Raw genomic sequence first — 19872 nt, 5'->3', positions numbered from 1 at the left:
ACACTTTGCATGCAGACTCCCTTCACAAAGAAGGCTGTGGGTCAAAAGCCACGATACAGACAAAGTAGTTTTGGAGGCCCAGTCTTACTGCCCCCCACCCTGTTCCCCACAGCCCTCCTCAGTCCAGGGGAATGGCAGCTGTCTGGCAGTGTGCACCTCCCGTGAACGGAGGGCAGGGCCCTGAAGGATGACTCTGACTATCCCTCTCTGACAGCTTCCCACAGTCTGCTGGGTTCAGTCCACACCCACACCACCGCCAGAACTCAGGTCCCTCCATGCCTCAGAGCAGCCTGATTCCAGCCTCAGCTTCCCTAGGCAGCCCCGTTTCTACCACGTGGTATCCTGACTGTGCCCTCACTTTTCTACATCTCTTTGTGCCGTTACTTCTGCCCATCTCTGCCTATGGAAATCATAACTATCTTCCAATACCCTTCTCAATCTACAAACTCCACCTCCTCCAGGGAGCTTCCCCTGGCTCCCACACTCTGTGGACATTCCATACTCTGTCTTGGTGTTCAGCCACAGGTGAGCTTGTCTAACGCACCTCCCTCCATGAGTTAGAAGAGCAGGCAGCTTCCAGCAGTCACCACAGGGACTCTAGCCCAGCAGCTGCACACTGAGCTCTGAGCCTGGGCCTATGGCCATTGATGCCCCTAGCACCCTATCTGCGGTCTCTCAGGATTCCCTCCTCCTCCTGTTCCCAGCTGACTCATCCTACGCCCCATCCTCTCAAGGTTCAGCCCTTGGATGACAGCTAATCAAAGATAAACTCATCTCTGTCAACATATGGTCCTTTCCAGTTAAATTCTGTATTTTTAACAAAGGGCCTCTGCAGACAAGGGCTGGGAACAAAGGTGGGAATTCTAAGCCCCAAGGCTCTGGGGGAGGTGTTTATGATAAGAAAAGATCTTGGGACTGAGACCAGCCAGTGCTACAAGTGTACACAGCATAAATTCAAAGAATGTGGGAGGCTTTAGAAAGGGAAGATGAGGCTCTGTCCTTCAGTCAAGGCAGCCAGCTGTGAGCACAGCTGCCTTAGACTGATCAAGGACCACAGCCTGGTGGGAAATGGTAGATGGAAAAGAGACCTGACTCTGACCTGGCTGGTTGACCTTGAGCAAGAAACACACCTCTCTGTGCACTCAGCATCAGAAAGCATCCGAGTGTCAGTTTCTCCACAGGTAAAACAAGGTGGCCAGGATGAGAACTAGACGATCCCATGAGGCCCATCCAACCTGACATCCCAAGGCTCTGTGACTCATGGCCTCTGTGGCCTCCTCCCTCCTGGGAGGTCAGTGTCATTTGAAACTACACCACTCTCCTGTCATCTCAGGCCCCACCTGAGTCCAAAGGGAAAGGGAGAGCTAGAGATCTCCCAGCCAATCCGCAGGCGGCATATGAGGGCAGGCCTCAACCACTGCAGGTGGAAAGAAGGGGCAGAAGTTGGGGGAGGGTGTTGCATTCTATGCTCTCATTCATGCCATCTGTCTCAGCCTAGACAAAAAACAGTCAGCCGGCTGCCTTCACCTCCTTGGCCAACCTTTTTTAGAGATTACAACTATCTGCTAAATTTAAGTGCCGGTCTAAAATCAGGACATATAAGGTCTCTAAGGCTGGATTTGAAGGGTTTCATAATGGATAGAGCATAAGAGTGATGAAGAATTAAACTTGGAGGCAATCTAAGCTGTATTGTGCAGCCATGCCAATTAAAGATCTTTAAAAATAGCCTCTCTCCTCTCATGCTGTAGATGAAGTTTCAGAAATAAACAGACATCTGCTAGGAGCTTCTGAAGAGATACAACATAAACACCCCAGAAAGCAGCCATAAACAGCCCACAGCACTCTCCAGGCAGCAGGCAGCGTCCTGTTCACGAGGGGAGGAGGGGGGAACCCAGGGCCCAGAGAAATGGAGAGGAGGGTTCAGGGGTCAAGGGCAGAGGAGGAGATGGTGTCCAGTGGCTGGGGTGGATGGAGGTTGGCTCCCCACAGGGAGAAGGAAGTAGTGGGGCCAACTGAACTTGGTAGAAAATGGAGAACTGGCTGCCTTCTGCAGGGAAAGAAAAGCTCAGGAACTCACCTAGAGGATTTTCAGAAAGCCATCCAGAGAATTCCATACCAGTGTCATTCATTCTGGCAATGGGTCACTCATTAAATGTGAAAAAACAAAACAACAACAACAACAACAACAACAAAAACCCTGACATTTTGGAGTGCATATCCATGCAAGGTACTTCACAAATATTTTAATTTCATCTCCAGATCAAGCTCTTGAAATAGGTATAATTACCTCCTTTATGTAAACTAAAATACTAGGATTCATTAACTTGCCCAAGGCCACATGGCTCAGATTTGAGCCCAGGTCTGTCTTAGCGCTTTTTGTTTTTGCCTATATCACCTGCATCCACAACATGCCCCTGAGGTTTATTCTCAGAGTCCAGGCTCTTTGAACCCCCAAATCGAACACAAGGGGATTCCTAAAGGAGATAGCTGGCAGAGTAGGGTGGAAGGGGTAATAGTTAGGCCTTGGCCAAATGAGACAATGGCCAAGTCTCTGCAGCCCTGTGGGCCCTGTCTCTTTACATCCTGGTCGCTTCTTAGCAAGCCCCAGGAAGAGCAGAAGGGGAACAGGCACCAGGTCATGCCTAGACTATGTCTGGAAGGATCCACAGGGGGCTGGGGACAACAGCTGCCAAAGAGGTAAGAACTGAGGGCTGGAGGACAGGGAAAGAAAGGAGATGTACTTTTCCTTCAATTTCCTTTGTACTGAGTGAATATCTTACCATGCATCTATGTGTGTGTGTGTGAAGGTAAGTCCTATGCATCTATTCATGTGTGGGATGAGTACCACACATATATGTACATATGTGTGGGTAAGTCACTTTTAAGAAAGTCCAAGATACAAGATAACCAACACACCCAAGTAAGACCTTCTAGGTCCTCTTATTGGGGCAAATCTCGAATCCAGAAGAAGCCTGAAATTTCACACAGTGCTTCTTCCTCCTCCTCCTCCTCCTCCTTCACAACAGTAATGTGTGGCAACTCCAGGCATGTGGCCGGGAAGCTCTCCCGACATGGACCCCATGGTCCCCAAGGCTCCAACCGCACGAGCCTCATAGGACATTCCCTGATGAAAAAGACTGAGTGAATCCTCTCCCTGAGTGTCTGGAAAGAGGTCAGAAATTCCTCTGTGTGTTTCTCTATTCTGTTTTCCTTTCATTTAGCCATCAGATACCTCCTTCCTACAAGCAGGGAGATCCTGATCTTATTACCTTTGCATCAAATTGTGCAAAGCCTGGCTGTCCTGACACACGGAGCTGACTTGACAGCAGCCACAGACTCTACACACAGCACCCAACCCCCATTCTGTTCCTTTCGGATGAACAGTTGTCCAATGAGGGCTCAGCAACCAAGCTCCTGGCAGACCCTGGGCCCACTCTGTTTCAGAGGGCAGCTCTTGTTAGTGAGAGCTGCTTCTTCATCCTCCCCTACACCTCATTATCCTGGCTCCAACAAACTATATACTGAGATCCCACAAAGCTTCACCAGATAAGTCAGTATTCAGATAAGTGGCCTGGGCCAGCCATTCAGAGTCATGGGAGCAAAGAAGTAGTTTCTGCACCTCGACATGTTGGTACTGCTACAGCAAGGCCAGAACAGGGCGTTCTTAGACTCCCATTCGTGTCTCTGGCATGTGATGGGCTTCCAGGCTGCGTGCGTCAGGACCTTGGGTCTGGAGATGTCCCACAAACCAGCTGCTGCAATGGCTCAGGGGCCAGGGACCACCATCCAACTCCTTGCTGCCAGCAGAAAGAACATCTGCACTAGACATCCTCTCCTGCCCAGTGAAGGAGAAAAACCTGAGCCCCAAACCAGCAGGAAGCACAGCTCCTGTTCTTGTGCCTGCCCTTACCTCTGTCATTCATCAAAAGAAATCTAACCAAGCCTTGGAAGGAATGCAGGTGCACCAAGGTATCAGAACAGCCACTGGGAGGTGGAGGTGGGGATTTGAGAGAAAGAGGAAGGCAGTGAAATTACCCTGACCCTCAGGGGAGAGAAACATTAGCTCAAATAAAGAACAAACTAAAATTTTCAACTCTAAAAACACCAGCACTATCCGCATACACACAGCTCACTGCCAGACACCACTGAGATGGGCAGTTTGTGCTGTGATGACGGCAGTGATGTTTAGACGCAAAGATAGGTACAGTGCAGTGGCACTTCAGACACTGTTCCATACATGGTCATCACAAAAGGCTCTTCATTTGAGACATGAGCAGCTGACAGAGAAGGGAAGCATCTCCAAATCAGACCCCGTGGTTGGCCCAATCCTGCAATGAAAGTTTGCTCGTGAACAGAGGGCCGGAGTCACCTATCACTCCCACCGGCTCTGAATTTCTGAGGCCATGTGATCGATGTTTTAGGAAGAAGAAGTCTTATCAGCCCAGGCCAGCCATGCTGTCTACCTTTGGGGAGGGTGTAGGGAGGAAAACAGAAACTGGAGGAGGGAGGAGTCCAGACACCCCAGAGTGAGGGAGCAGGGTGTTTGGTCACTGGGCACTTTCCTGAGAGGACAAGACAGGCCACTGGAGCGTGGAACTTTGCCCTGCCTTGTCTTGGCAGTCTGCGTCATTTTGTCTTCCCCTGAGGGCTTAACCTTCCTGAATTTAAAAAAAAAAAAAAAAATCAAAATCAAGAGCCTAACATTAGAAAGATTTCATCTGGGGGACAGCAAAAGAAGAAGTAGCAAGGGAAAGAGGGGCCGGGCACGGTGGCTCACGCCTGTAATCCCAGCACTTTGGGAGGCTGAGGCAGGCGGATCATGAGGTCAGGAGATGGAGACCATCCTGGCTAACATGGTGAAACTCGGTCTCTACTAAAAATACAAAAAAAAATTAGCCGGGCGTGGTGGCGGGGGCCTGTAGTCCCAGCTACTAGGGAGGCTGAGGTAGGAGAATAGCGTGAACCCAGGAGGTGGAGCTTGCAGTGAGCCGAGATTGCGCCACTGTACTCCAGCCTGGGCGACAGAGCGAGACTCCATCTCAAAAAATAAATAAATAAATAAATAAATAAATAAATAAATAAATAAATAAATAAAGGAAAGAGGGTAGGGCTACATGGGTTTCATAGCTTCCTGTCTCCCAATCCTCAGTTTTCTTTATTTTCTAACTTTTAGAAAGTCGGGTTATGTTCATCGTGAAAATAACGATCCAAGCAGATATCGAAATCCCAATAGTGCTGTGGCTTTATCTGCCCGTATAACTCCAATTACATGTATAATTCTGTCTACCTACTTCAAATTAGTTGAAAGAAGTCTTCTTTTTTAAGAAAATAAATATTTGGATTTTCCGTTATAAAAATAAAATATTTGTCTTACAAAAACTTTGAAAAAAAGTACTAAAAAGCAAAAGATAAAGGAAAAAGTCAACTCTAACACTGCCATCCAGAGTCAGAAGACTTAAAATTTCATTAGATTTTCTCCTAGGGCAAAAGGCTGGGCCAGGCATAGTGGTTCATCTGTGATCCCAGTACTTTGGAAGGTCAAGGCAGGCGAGTTGCTTGAGCTCAGGAGTTTGAGACCAGCCTGGGCAATATAGCAAGACTTTGTCTCTACTAAAATTAAAAAATAAAAATTAAAAGCCTGCCTGTGTTAAAAAGGAAAAAAAGAAAAAATGTCCCAAACAAACCATGTATTCATGTTGAGGGCTGTTTGCAGGGAAGGGCCATTACTGGATGGGTAAAAGATGCCTATCAAGGTGTCCAGCACCCCTAAGGACATTTGGTGAGAGAACCAGGTGTGAAGTCCATTACCAAGAGAAGCAGGTACTTCTCCTGCCCTCCTGAGCCTCTGGTCTCCTTCATTAGGCCACCCACAAAGGTGCCAGTGGTGGTACTAACTCTATAGAACAAATTCAGACAAGACACTTGAAGGTTATAAACACTTATTTTCCATCAGTACCTGCCCCAGTTGTGGATGAATAGTGATTTGAAGAAGGCACCACAACTTGCCCAAGAGTAAGGCAGGTTAGAGAAGGCTCTGGAAGGCACAGGAGAAGCAGCACTGTCCAGAGACAGAAGAAGAAAAAGTGAGTGGTCTCCACCAAGCCCAGGGCCAAGTTTCTGGGTCGCAACATGGTCATTCCTGTGGTGGAATTCAAAGCTTGGACAGAAGTGACCTCAGTCTCTGTCAGCCCCATATGTGACCTGTGGAGGCCAGTTGCTGATCAAGGCACAAACGCAGCTGTCTGGGTTCCCCACCACAAACCAGCGCAGTGAGGGGGAGCAGCAAATAGTTCTTCTATTATTTTAGGATGTTTACAGACTGACGCGTGCTAAGGAAACGTCCACACGTAAGCAAGTCATTTTTTTAAAACCTCTTATCTAAGCACGTGCACTGGTAGTCACACAAATCCATGACTGGGTTCATTAATTCAAAGCACATTTCCTGAGTAGCTATGATACAACTGGACAAATGCTTATGGAGCTTCTGCGTGTCCCAGACACGGCGCTCAGTGCTAAGGATCCAGCACAGCAAAGAGATGGGCTTGTCTTAAGGGACTCCCTATGTAGTGGGGGAGACGGGCAGTTAACACAGAGGGTAATGGCTAGTTAAAGAGGGGGCGCTTCTCCAAACTAAAACCAGGCATAAAAGGACTAACGGCCTAATGCGGCATACAGACTGGATCCTCATTCGAACAAACCAACTCTAAAGGTCATTTCTGACACAATCAAGGTGGACAGGTGACGTCTAAGAAGCACTGTTAATACGTGCAGTAGTGAAATGTGGTTATGCAAGAGAATGTCCTTTTTAAAAGAGTTGTGTACTGGATTATATAGAAGCAAAATGACATGACATTAGACATTTGCTTTAAAATATTTCAGGAATAAATATTCCTTTCAGAGGGAAAGGGAGAAAAAGAGAGAGAGGAAGCCAGCAAGGCATTATCTCAATAACTGTAGAAGCTGGGCAATGAGTACATGGGGCTGATGAAGCTATTATGATTTTGTGTATGTGAAAATGTTTGTAATATTTTTGATGAGAGGACTGCGATACATTCTGGTAGATACCCTCATGGACATAGCTCAAATAAAGGCTAACAAAATACAGAGCAAAGAGCACAGAGGATTTGCAAAACCAGAAAATAAATCTGCCAAGTTTATGAGTGTTTTAAATGCCATTTCATAGTGAGGTGAGAAGACATGTTCATAAATAATTACAATATAGGGTGAGAAAGGGTAAGTACTGTAGCCCTACTCATCTCCAGGAGGTACATCCCAAGACCCCCAGTAGATGCCTGAAACCTTGGATAGTACCAAACCCTATATATGCTGTGTTTTTTCCTATACATACAAGAGCGATTAAATTTTCTTTACAAATGAGGTACATAAAGAGATTACAACATTAATGATAAAATAGAACAATTATAACAATATACTGTAATAAAAGCGATGTGAATGTGGTCTCCGTCTCTCTCAAAATACTATAATATTTTCAGACCATGGCTGACTGTAACCGAAACCTCAAAAGGTGAAACCGCGGATAAGGGAGATGACTGTGCAGCAGAGGAGCTATACCTGCCAAGCCTCCAGAGTTCAGAGACAGCCACAGGCTTTTCCTACTTCCCATAGCATTTAATTCTCCACACTCAAACCTCACTCATACACGCTGTGTGATGCAGGCAAGTTGTAACCTTTTTTGTTGTGGTCATTACTAGAGACGGCAGTCTTGCTATGTTGCCCAAGGTGGTCTTGAACTCCTGGCCTCATGGAATCCTCCCACCTCGGCCTCCAAAGTGCTGGTTTTACAGGCATGAGCCACCACACCCAGCCAAGTTGTAACTTTTCTGGGTCTCAGCTTCCTCATCTGTAAAATGCAGTTAACCCCACTTACTTCTTCAGAGGTGAAATGAAACAATAGAACGATGTAAAGAATGAAACATCTCAGCATGATGAACAGTATTCTCTTCTCTGACTCTTTAAAGAATAGAGACTATTAGCCCTCAGAGGGCATCTAGGATTAGCAATGTTCCACCGAGTTATTCTTTTACCCATACCACGTCCCGTCCTGCCAGAGCCAAGGCTTCCACCAAGAAGACAAGACCTCTACACTTCAGCAGTGGGAAGCAAAGGGTGCAGGCCCATGGCTGGGAGGCAAACCCAGGTATGCGTGTAGACATGGGTGGAGAGAATAGAAACATACCCCAATTATAGGCAGAGAAGGAGTCTGGGATCATATGGCTGCTCCTTGCAGCCTGGGAGTGGGCCTCCAATGGCCACAGCCACACCCAGGCATAGTTCTTAAAAGCTGACTTATACTAAAGTATAATTGATTAGTATCAGTTTTCATGATTTTCATGACATCATGAAAATAAGTCATGAAAATCATGACTTATCATGATTTTCTTTTGAAAGAGGAAATGAGCAGAAAGCTAGAACCCTAGGCCTGAAGGAAGAGGGGGGTGGAGATAAAAGTGATGTCATGTTTTTATAGAGTATGTTCAAACTGGATTTCAATTACCCCACAACCATAACACTACACCCCAACACCAGTGCCCCCACAAAAGTCCCACAAAACTAGAATCAGTCCCAAGGTAGAGGTTATTTCAGCTAACACAGTCCTCCTAGACTATACCAGAAGCCAGCTTCTCAGAGGTGAGGCCAGGTCAATGGCAGAAGCAGGCTTGCTTCCAAAATAGCACCCAATCCCTCCCCATAGCAATCTGGCCAACACTATCCACTACTCTCGACTAGGGGGAGGATAAGGCGTTTGCAGGTTGAACAACTTGGCTAACCTGGGTCACTTCAACTGTTTTGCCAAAGAAGCATCCCCTGAAATCCTGGTGGAGAGCATCTTTCTGAGGCTGGGAGGCTCTAGTCAGCACGCTGTGGGGCCATAGTCCTGCACACAGCACACCACTTCCCACAGCCATGAAACATGAGCACTCGACTTACAATGACAGTGCCAGGACCTGGCTCAGACACTTGTTGTGTGACCTTGGGCACCTACCATACCTGAGCCTCTTTCCCCATCTCTAAAATGGGGAGGGCAAAACTCTTAGCGTTTTTGGAGAATAACCATGAATTTGGCTGCAAAAGTGCCACAAGACAAGACCTACTGCCCAGTAAGCACTTAATAAATCCGCCTTCTCTCTGCATGAAGAAAAGTGAGTTCTTATTGTATTAAAGTCTCCACGGCATCGTGCAGGGCTGCCCTGGAGACTGGAGGCCCACTTGTTAGGTCGACTGCCACTGGAGAGGGGGAGCAGGGCAGAGTAGGTGCAGGGGTCAGGGAACCTGGCACAAACATTGGAGGGCCAATTCGCCTCTGGCTTTTCTCCCGTGGGACCTGCCCACAAGGGGCCTGGCTAGTGACTTTATTCTTCACCAAAATCATTGTAGATTGTAGTTAACAGGCGACAACGACAGCAAGAGAGCCGGCACACTGCTCTAGGCCTGGCAGGGCCCTACAGGCTTCCAAATAAAAGTTCTTTCCGCCTCAAAAACCCAGGCCTCAGAATAAACAACGTGGAAGGAGACATACATTTACTCTGGTTTCCACATCTCCTCATCCCCATCCAGTAAAGGCTGTTCCCAGCTCTGCCAGTGAGGATGGCGGTGAATAAAAATTAACCCCACCTGCCCCGTCTGGTCCAGCAGTGGCTTAGACGCTGTGGGCAAGATTCCACCTCTCCCCAGGACCAGCCAGGCACCCACAGGGCGGGCGCCGCGGACACCCCGTGGGGGTGCTCCTGTGCCTGGAGCGAGCGCGGGCTACTGGGGATGCAGGGGACGCGATGCAGAGCGGACAGTGCCGCGGCCCCTCGGACCACTGCCACGACCCCATCCCGACTCGGCTCCAGATCGCAGCCTGCCAGGCCACTGACATTTGGCCCAAGTTAACTTCCTGTTACTAAAGAGGGAGGGGACAAGGGAGGGGGAAAAGGGCGCCCAGTGAAGAGCTGGAACGGGGCGTGCAAGGCTCGGAGCCCCAGTCCTGGGAAGTTTGGGGATGGTCTTCTGTGACAGGCGGCACTGCAGGCGCGTCACTCCCACCCCGTTGTGGCGCTTGGGATTTTCTAGGCTTGGAACTGCAGGGTTTGGGTGTTGCGGGGCGGAGTAAGAGGTAGTTCGGCGTGCCGGTGGGAGGCTTTTATTGCGTTCTAATTGGTTCAGAGGCCGGCCAGGGCCGCCCCGGGCTTCCCGGCAGCGCCACCTGCTCGCTGTGCGCCCCGCAGGGTGGGTTTGAGGCGGGGGATGCTGCGGCCGCACCTGACCCTCCCGGGCGTCAGACAAGCCGCAGAGTCCAGCCGGGGCTGGCACGGTCCCCACCCGCGCCCGCCCGCCCTCCCCACCCGGAGGACAGCGCCGCCCCCGCCTTACCGAAAGTCGCACGGGCTGCCAGGCTCCGGGTCAGCGCCTGCCTCCGCCCTGGCCGCGGGCGCAGCGATCGGGGCCCGCGGGCCACTGGCGGAGCTGGGAGCAAGCGAGGCGGCCCCGCGCAGGCTTAGCCAGCCGAGCGCCTGCGGTTCTGCGCCGCGCGGTGGACCGGGCTGGGGAACGCCCCCGACAGCGGCGCGGCCAATGACAGGACAGCACGGAGCGCGCCCCGCCCCCGTGGGGCCGGCTGTCACCGCCGCTGCCGCCGGCGCACGTGGGCTGTAGCCCGGCCCAGAACGCAGGGAGTGGCCGGGCGCTCGCACCCTGACCCGCGCAGGTCGGAGACCAGGGAAGGGCTGCTGGGAGCGGGGCGTGGTAGCGCTGCGAGATGAAACCCCGGGTGTTGGTATGCGGGTATCAAGGGAGCGGCGAGGGCCTGGGCCTCACGCTCCTTGGTCTAGGAAGCTGGAAAGCAAACCACCGCATCCCCTTTTGGACATGGGGGAGCGGCATGGCACTTCTAGTACCGACTGTGTACGTCCTGTGGACCTCCCTCTTTGCTTGGCTCCTTGACCACCCTGAGCTTCCGCAAACCTCCTTGCTAACTAATAGGATCTTCCCCTTACCTGGCCGTGCTTAGGCTAAAGCTAGTGGGAGGGGGGCGGTGGTGCAGACTACCTGTGTTACCTTGGTCAGATCACCTAAACACCCTCTACCTTTGGCTGTCAGATCCCTATCTTAATCTCTGCTCTGCCCACCTTCCCGGGTTACCCTTACCTCCCACAGCTCCAGAGAGCAACATTCACAGACAGCACAGTGTGAATGGAGTGGGGCCTAGTGAGCACTCGGAAGCACTCTGTAGACTACAAATACTATAAAACACCTTCTGTTTAAATGGGTCTTGTAGCAGTTATCATGAAATGGGGATCTCCATGGGCAGGAGCCATATCTGACTCACCTCTGGAACCCAGGGCACAGGGCTTGACCCAGTGTAAGCATCAGTAAGTGTCCTTTGAACTGAGCTACCTAGGCAGAGGAAAACAGGCAGACTGGAGCACTGAGAAACAGTATTGTGGCTCCAAGCTGCTGGAATTTCCCCAGCACAAGACCACCTCCAGGAGACACCACGTTCCCTTGCCAGACAAGTTTGCCTCCCCAAACCTGCAGCTTATTATTATTATTTTTTCTCTACCCTACTTCTTGCCATGTAATCCTACTCTCAGCCATTTGGTGTTTACCAGGGATTGTCCTACCTGGCAGCTCTCTTAGCTCTCTCTTCAGAATTCAATCAACTTCCTGTAGATGAACTTTTCAGCAAAAACTGTTCCTGCCCAATTTGCAAGGCCCAGTCAGCTTGTACTCTCAGAGGGTCAGCACTCCAGGCTGATGGAAATCTGCCTGTGATGCCAGCTTGGGTAGTGCCCTTCACATGTGATCTCATCTAAGCCTGGCTTGACAGGTGTGTATTTTATCATCACCCTGTTTCACAGATGTGGAAACTGAGACCAGTGAGGTAAAACAACTGGTCAACGTCACATGGTTAGTAAGTATCAGAGTCTGGATTTGAGCCAGATCTGGCTCCAGAATCTACATGCCTAACCACTAGGTACTGGGATCTCTACAGCACTGCCCATGCCTCTAGGGTACTGGACAGGTCAAGTCTAACCCTGAAAGAGCTGCTCTGGGCCTGACCCACTCCCAGTCTATCCAAACCATCTGTCGAGCTCAGGCCAGGGCACTGTAAGGGAGAGGAGACTCCACTGGGCTGGCCCTACCTTATTTGGAAGAGTGATATAGAAAATCCAAGGCAGTGAGGAACTTCAGGAAGCAGTGTTACATCTGTCCCTACCTTGACTGCACTGGACATAAAGTCTCTTGCTATTGATCTGTACCTGAGACACCCATGTTGTGGATAGAGATGGAGATAGAATAATTCATTCATTTAACAAACCCTTCTGCGAACCAAATGTGGTCCCTGCACTCATGTAACTTATAATGCAACAGATGAATAATCAGAAGTATAAAATGCTGGCCAGACATGGTGGCTCAGATCTGTAATCCTAGCACTTGGGAAGCTGAGGGCCGATCACCTGAGGTCAGGAGTTCAAGACCAGTCTGGCCAACATGGTGAAACACTGTCTGTACTAAAAACACAAAAATTATCTGGGCATCATGGCACATGCCTATAATCCTAGCTACCCGGGGGACTGAGGCAGGAGAATCACTTGAACCCGGGAGGTAGAGGTTGCAGTGAGCTGGGATCATGCCACTTTACTCCAGCCTGGGCAACAGCTAGACTCCATAAAAAAAAAAGAAGAAGAAGAAGAAGAAGAAGGAGAAGAAGGAGAAGAAGGAGAAGGAGAAGAAGAAGAAGAAGAAGAAGAAGAAGAAGAAGAAGAAGAAGAAGAAGAAGAAGAAGAAGAAGAAGAAGAAGAAGAAGAAGAAGGAGAAGGAGAAGGAGAAGAAGAAGAAGAAGAAGGAGGAGAAGAAGAGGAGAAGAAGAAGGGGAAGGGGAAGGGGAAGGGGAAGAAGAAGAAGTGGTGCACAATGCTTTGGGAGCTGTATTCTTTATTACTCATATTTTTTTCTTTTACAGTTTTATCACCTTACCAATAGCACAACATTCTCCCTTGGTATTAAAACAAGCTTACTGCTATTTCAGGAACACTGTGGGCCAACCAACTTTAACAAAGATAGCATTGCTCAGCACAGAAGTTGAAGCAACTTAAAAATTAGAAGTTACCAATGCATTCCCAGAAACCTTGCCTCCTTTCCCCTACCCTACTCCCAATCTTTTTAACTCAGGGGGCTCAGATAAGAAAAGACTCTTGCTAGGTGGGTTTGAGGGCTGAGAGGTGAGCTTTTCCTTGGATGCAGGGCAACCTGGGAACTGAGAAGGGCTAACTGCCTGGAGGGAAATAAAACCTGGGGACTTCTTGAGCCAGTGGCCAGAGCCACTCACCACCTCACACAAGCCACCCTTGCTGACCATCTTCCTGCAGTGTGAAGAGGAGTGGGTTAAGGATGTCACAACTCACCTTCCTCTGGACTAAGCAGTCACCATGTGATATCCTGCTGGGCTGTGACTATGTCTAGGAGTTATACAACTCAGCTCCTCAAATGAAAGATCTAACGTTAGGGCAAACTTTAGAGGAATATTTATCTAATCCTTTACCTGGCAAATGAAAGAAAAGAAGAGGCCAGGCGTGGTGGCTCATGCCTGTAATCCCAGCACTTTGGAAAGCTGAAGTGGGTGGATCACCTGATGTCAGGAGTTCAAGACTAGCATGGCCAACATGGTGAAACTCTGTCTCTACCAAAAATACAAAAATTAGCTGGGCATGGTGGCACACACCTGTAATTCCAGTTACTTGTGAGGCTGAGGCCAGAGAATTCTTGAACCCAGGAGGTGGAGGTTACAGTGAACCGAGATCACACCACTGCACTCCAACCTGGGTGACAGAGCAAGACTCCGTCTCAAAAAAACAAAAGAGTGAGAAGAGAAAAGAAGGAGGAAGGAAGGAAGGAAGGAAGGAAGGAAGGAAGGAAGGAAGGAAGGAAGGAAGGAAGGAAGGAAGAAAGGGAGGGAGGGAGGAAAAGAGGGAGAGAGGGAGTGGAGGAGGGAGGGAGTAAGGGAAGAAAGAAGAAGGAAGAAAGGAAAAGAAAGAAAAGAAAAAGAGGCCAGGTGCAGTGGCTCATGCCTGTAATCCCAACACTTTGGGAGGCCAAGGCAGGCAGATCACCTGAGGCTAGGAGTTTGAGACCAGCCTGGCCAATATGGTGAAACCCCATCTCTACTAAAAATACAGAGCTTAGCTGGGCACCATGGTGCGCACCTGTAATCCCAGCTACTCAGGAGGCTGAGGCAGGAGAATCGCTTGAATCCAGGAGGTGGGAGTTGCAGTGAGCCGAGATCACACCACTGCACTCCAGCCTGGGCAACAAGAGCGAAACCCCATCTCAAAAAAAAAAAAAAAGAAAGAAAAAGAAAAAGAAAAGGAAAGAAATGGAGGCCCAGAGACAGAAGGACACTTCTGATGGTCACAGAGTGAGTGAATAAGTGTGTTCCAGGTATGCAATGTCCCTTTCTCACTCTTAGCATGACAGACAAACTAACTCAATCTCTTTATGCAGCAGGCTCAATAGTCTATATTTAATAGCCACCTCTTCCCCAGGCCACTTTTCCAGGATGCTGCTTGTGGAGGTTGTCTGGGAGATGCAGATGGCCACTTAGCATGAGAGGGAGGAAGGGAAGGAAGGCCCAGATTCATCCCTAAATATAGTTTCATCTCAGACGGAAGCAATGGCCTCCACAGCACTATGCATGCCTCCCCCTGAAAGAACCCAGCTGGTGCTCGAGGGCACCATCGGTTATCCACCTGATGGTGTTCAGAGGACTGTGGGGGTGGCAATTCTGGCTTCTTTTGATTTCCAGCCTAGCAATATGGTTGAAGAAAGGTCAGAGTTGAACTAAGTGGACTCCTGATGAGAGATTTTCTGTAATGAAGCCAGGGTGCCTCTCAAGACATTTGAATGGCAGAGAAGACAGTTGCACCAGGCTCTGGATCTCTTCCTAAATGCCATAGATCTAGAGAAGGGCAAAACAATGAGTGTGGTTCTCACTGGCTTCCTCCCCAAGCTGCTATCAAAGGGCTTTGGTCTTTCAGAAGGAAGAGGAAGACTGGTATCTGGACAGAGTCCAGTGACCTTGTTAAATGATGAGAAAGGGCTGATTGGCCCCAGGAACCTTGGGAGCTGTCTGTGGAGGACTTTCTAAGCCAGGAAGTGGAAACATTTGTATCTCCCACAGACAGACTCAGCAGTGTGTGAGAAGCAATATCCCTGGGGCCTTGTTCTAGCTCTTTATCATCTTCATAGACCTCAGAACAAACTGCTTGTTCATGGATAAAACATCTAAAGGTTTTCAAGGTCACTAAAAACTCATCAAGCCTACCACACTTTAAGTGGCTTTTCCAGAGGTGGTTTAGAGAAAAATGGCACCTGTCTGGGACCTGCTGAAGTCAGTAATGCCCTCGGAGGCACCCCATCATGTTGGGGAATGTGTGCACGTTGCCAGCAATGGTGAGAAAGTCAGTTCTGGAGAGCAGAGAGCTGTGGCTGCAGGCAGGAGGTGACATCCCAGCCAGATATAGCAACCAGAGCAAACAGAGACAGAGCGGATGTGCAGAAAAGAGGGGAAGAAACATAGGGTCATGTAAGTAGTCTAGCCTTAGCCCCAGATAGACTGGGGATTCACAGACAATTGTGAAATCCAGGGGCATAATATAATTCTGACCTCTAGAGATCAAACGATGCCACAAAACCCAAAGCACCCTCATGGCAGGCTGGGCCATACCTGCAGCCTGGGCAGATTCCTGTCCACATAAACCCAAGCCCATTCCAGAACTGCTGTAACTGATGGAGCTTGGGAGACAGCTTTCAACTTGTACCTCCAAACCCTCTCCAGAACAGCTGGCTAGAGGCAAGGACAGGAATATTCTTCTCTGTTCTAGTCCAAGGAGGGAACTCAGTCAAGTTCATCTGTCTATCCACCCATCATGTATCCACCCCAGAAATATGTACAGTACAGTTAGGCTGCAGGTATCATAGCCAAGTCATTAATAGCACAGACTCTGAAGTCAAGATGACTGGGTTTGAATCCCAGTTCTGCCACTTATTAACTGTGTGACCTTGAGCAAGTGACTTAACCTCCCTGCACAGCAGGCAGTAGGGGAATAGTAATGGGGAGATGCATGCTGGAACAGTGCCAGGCACATAGTAAATGATATGTAAGGGTTTGAGTAAATAAACTTGGTGATGATACCACTAAGGGTGTAGAGAACTAGAATCTATAGGAGGCATCAATTCTGTAAGCAAATTCTGGTCAGGGACTTGCCTAGTCCCCAGCCACAGACTTGTGTATGTGTTATAAAGGCAGGTACTATTTTCATTCACTCCTTAGAGATGAGAAAATGGGATCTTGGAGGAGTGAAACCCCTGGCCCAGAGTCTCCTAGGGGCCAGCATCTGGCAAAATGAATCGAACTGGTGGACTTCCAAGCCAGTGCTCTTTACACTTCCCAATACTGCCTCCCCAGATCTGTCTGGGATACTGGGGGACAGCGAGGAGGCTGAGGGGAGTGGGAAGACTTCACAGAGATGGCATTCCTTCCACTGAGCCGTGAGAGATGAGTGGCAGGCAGATGGGAAGGAGTGTGGTGAGTGCTCAGGACAGGCAGCAACTGAAACACGGAATCAGAGATGAGGGGCAGAGCAAGGAACTGCAAGAGATTCCTTCATTCATTCATTGAGCAGATGCTGATTGAGTGCCTGCTGTGTTCTACGCACTATTCTTGGTGGAGGGGATGCAGCAGGGAATAAAACATGAAAGTAATCCAAGATGAAGCTAGAGAGGTGGCAAGAACCACACAGGGGACTGTGGAAGCTAGTTGTTGTATGTGGAGGAGGGAATTAATTGGCCAGCTCCTCCATTCCTGCTTGTTTTGGTAACATCCCTGCCCTCCTGGCTACAGAAATGGACACAGTTCCCAGGCCTGGTCAACCATCAAGCCCCAGTGGTGATCAGTCCAACAGCCAAGCACCTGGTCCAAGCAGAATTCTTTAAGACCAATGTATAGATACAGAGTGAGAGAGGCCCTCTTTCCATGAAAGTTAGGGCTACCAACAATTGTGTGCCATGTGCAATGGAGGAAACCTGACCACAAGAAGAGAATGAGAGAAAGAGACTCCTGTAACTGAAGACTGCAGGGGTGAAAGCTCCAGCCACCTTTCTCTGAGGTTGTCTCAGCTCTGCCCTCCTCTCTGTTGGCTTCTTTCCAGACTGGTTTTCCTCATGGTAGCAAGTGCCATTGCTCTCATTGCTGAACGCTTCCTTATCCACAAGAATATTTCTGGCCCAGCATTCCAAGCATGGTCCTGAGCTTCATCGGATTGGAGTGGGTCACATGCCCAGTTGAACTGGTGCCATAGCCAGAGGAATGGAATGTGCTGATTGTCCATGCAAGTCAAGGTCCCCTCCTAGAGCTGGGGTGGGCTCAGCTTCCCTGAGACACCTGGGGTGCATGGGAGAAGGGGAACATCTGAGTGAACGCTGAGAGCAGTTAGGAAGGAAGGAAGGACACATGGATATATGTCAGGTAGATCTAGCACAGGCAGTTGGTTTGCATATATGCCATTGACTTTCTAATGCAAACATCTCGGACTCTGCCTGAGGGCTCTCCCCTAGCTTCAGCAGGGAGCTCAGCCAATGCACCGGGCAGACCAGAAATACAGGTGATTTAACGCCACAGGGAGCAACCTTCAACACAGTGTGGGCAAGGGTTTGTGGATGTATACCCCTAGTTTATCACCCCTCAGTGTGAGAAATCTTAAAGGTGGGTTCTCTATCTCTACCTCTGTCTCAGAGAGCCCCAGCAGGACTGGGCCCCACGTATCACAGCAGTAACCTGTACTGGCTTCCTCCCTGTCACTTCTCCATCACACTTCCCCGGTCCCTTACTGGTGCTTCCTGTGGTTACTTCCCAATAAACTGCTGACGTTCAGACTCTTATCCCAGGGTCGGCTTTTGCAGGAACCCACCTGAAGACAGGAGCAACTCATCTGCGCCCCTGACTTTAAAACTCTTCAGGAGGCTGCTCCGTGTGGTGTGCAACATTGTAACCTCAGTGCACACTGCTTAAACAGCACCAGTGGGCGCCACTGCATCCAGCTAATTTTTGTATTTTTAGTAGAGACAGGGTTTCACCATGTTGGCCAGGCTGGTCTCAAACTCCCGACCTCAGGTGATCCGCCCGCCTCAGCCTCCCAAAGGGCTGGGAGGTGTCAGGAAATGTTTGTTGAAAGAATAAAAGGAAACTATTTAAAACAAACAAAAAATAGACTAGACAAGTGCTTGTACCACCCAGCCACTACTTCTCTAATGAGCCTGAGCCCTAGTTATAGACCTGGGCCCATATGAAATTTCAGAAGAATTTCTACTTTTTACCTCTGGAAAAGTTACATCATCCTGACCTCCTCCCCTAATATCCCCTCCCCACCCCTACTTTCACACATCAGCCCTCACGGTAAGCTTCTAAGTGCAGTACATTTTGTAATGGATTAATACTTTTAAATGAAAATTAAGTTCCTACCTAACTACTTTTCTCTTAAAAGCTTTCTCCTAGGAACAACTCAGATGCCAAGAGACAACCTAGGGCAGCCCTGGCTCTGATTGGTTCAGAGGGGTGTTCTCCTTTTCAGGTGAGCGAGGTGCACAGGGCCATTCCAAGCATTACTGTGATGGAGCCAAGTCCCCAGATAGAAAAGCCCAAACCAGCTTCACTGGTCAAACTCCCGTGAAAAGAGTTCAGCCTCCAACCCTATGTGGTCCTTAATGGTGTGACATGGAGCAAGCCAGTAGATGGAGATAATAACGCTGTTTTTGGAAGATCAGAGCAGAGATCAAATAAGATGGCATATGTAAAGACTCTCAATTAATGTTACTTGCCTTCCCTCCTATTTATAAGTGTAGTGGCTTTGTATTATAGCAACTTGCTAAGCTAGACCTGTTTCCCAGAATTTCCTTTCCTGGATGGTTCTGAATTAGGACTGGCCATAAGGGATATTTGCATGAAATTAGGAAGGATGTTTTTTTCTGTTTTGTTTTTTTTTTGGTTTTTTTTTTTTTTTTTTTTTGAGACTCCATCTCACTCTGGTGCCCTGGCTGGAGTGCAGTAGCACAATCTCAGCTCACTGCAACCTCTGCCTCCCAGGTTCAAGCGATACTCTTGCCTCAGCCTTCTGAGTAGCTGGGATTAGAGGCATGCGCCACTGCACCCAGTTAATTTTTGTATTTTTAGTAGAGACAGGGTTTCACCATGTCGGCTAGGCTGGTCTCAAACTCCCGACCTCAGGTGATCCACCCGCCTCAGCCTCCCAAAGGGCTGGAATTACAGGCATGAGCCACTGCGCCCAGCCATAGGAAGCAATCTTTGTGCCAGGTCAGCACAGGTCACCAGGCAACACTGCCGCTCACGTGTTGCTGGCATGGGGCAGTTGCCAGGCTTCCAGCTCCTGCAGTTCACACAGATTCTCCTCCTTCAGCTTTGCTGAATCTAGGGCCAGGTGCGGGTTCACTTATTTGGTGAAATGTGCAACCTTCTTCTAAGGGTCACCACATCGTCCAAGTCAGAGGTGATGAGAAATAGACAGGAATTCCACCTTCTCCTCAAGGGATCCATTTGTCCAAGTTTCAGCTGGCTCTTGATTTGCCCCTCTTCATATTGGGTTTTCTTCTCACCTGATGACCCTGTGGATCTACAGCAATCCAAGTCCACAAGTAAACACTGAGGCAACAGCTTTCTGCAATCTCTTTGTCAGCTCCCACAATTATGTGAACTCTAATTCCTATAGTAATTCCCTCTTCTACATACTAATGATCTTGCTTCCCTGATCAAACCTTAACTGATACAATAGGTAAATAGAAACTGCCATTTTTCAA

At 49.0% G+C, this 19872-nt stretch overlaps 1 protein-coding gene across 40 annotated transcripts in view; it reads right to left on the bottom strand.

Moving 5' to 3' along the window:
* MICAL2 (microtubule associated monooxygenase, calponin and LIM domain containing 2) overlaps positions 1 to 19872 on the bottom strand; it is a 295251-nt gene that overhangs the window by 231464 nt on the left and 43915 nt on the right. For 9 of the 40 annotated variants that reach the window (XR_002517066.2, XR_002517069.2, XM_009186568.3 and 6 more), the window contains exon 1: positions 10378 to 10524. The exons of 5 other annotated variants lie outside the window; for them this stretch is intronic. The gene's annotated coding sequence lies outside the window, so the exon portion shown is untranslated. Of the gene's footprint in view, positions 1 to 10377; positions 10533 to 19872 lie in introns of those variants that run through there. 26 more of the 40 variants (XM_017948607.3, XM_009186563.4, XM_021926059.2 and 23 more) reach the window with 4 other exon arrangements.

This window comes from Papio anubis, chromosome 12, assembly GCF_008728515.1.
Source record: "Papio anubis isolate 15944 chromosome 12, Panubis1.0, whole genome shotgun sequence".
NCBI lineage: Eukaryota > Metazoa > Chordata > Mammalia > Primates > Cercopithecidae > Papio > Papio anubis.
This window is presented reverse-complemented; position numbering and strand designations above follow the sequence as displayed.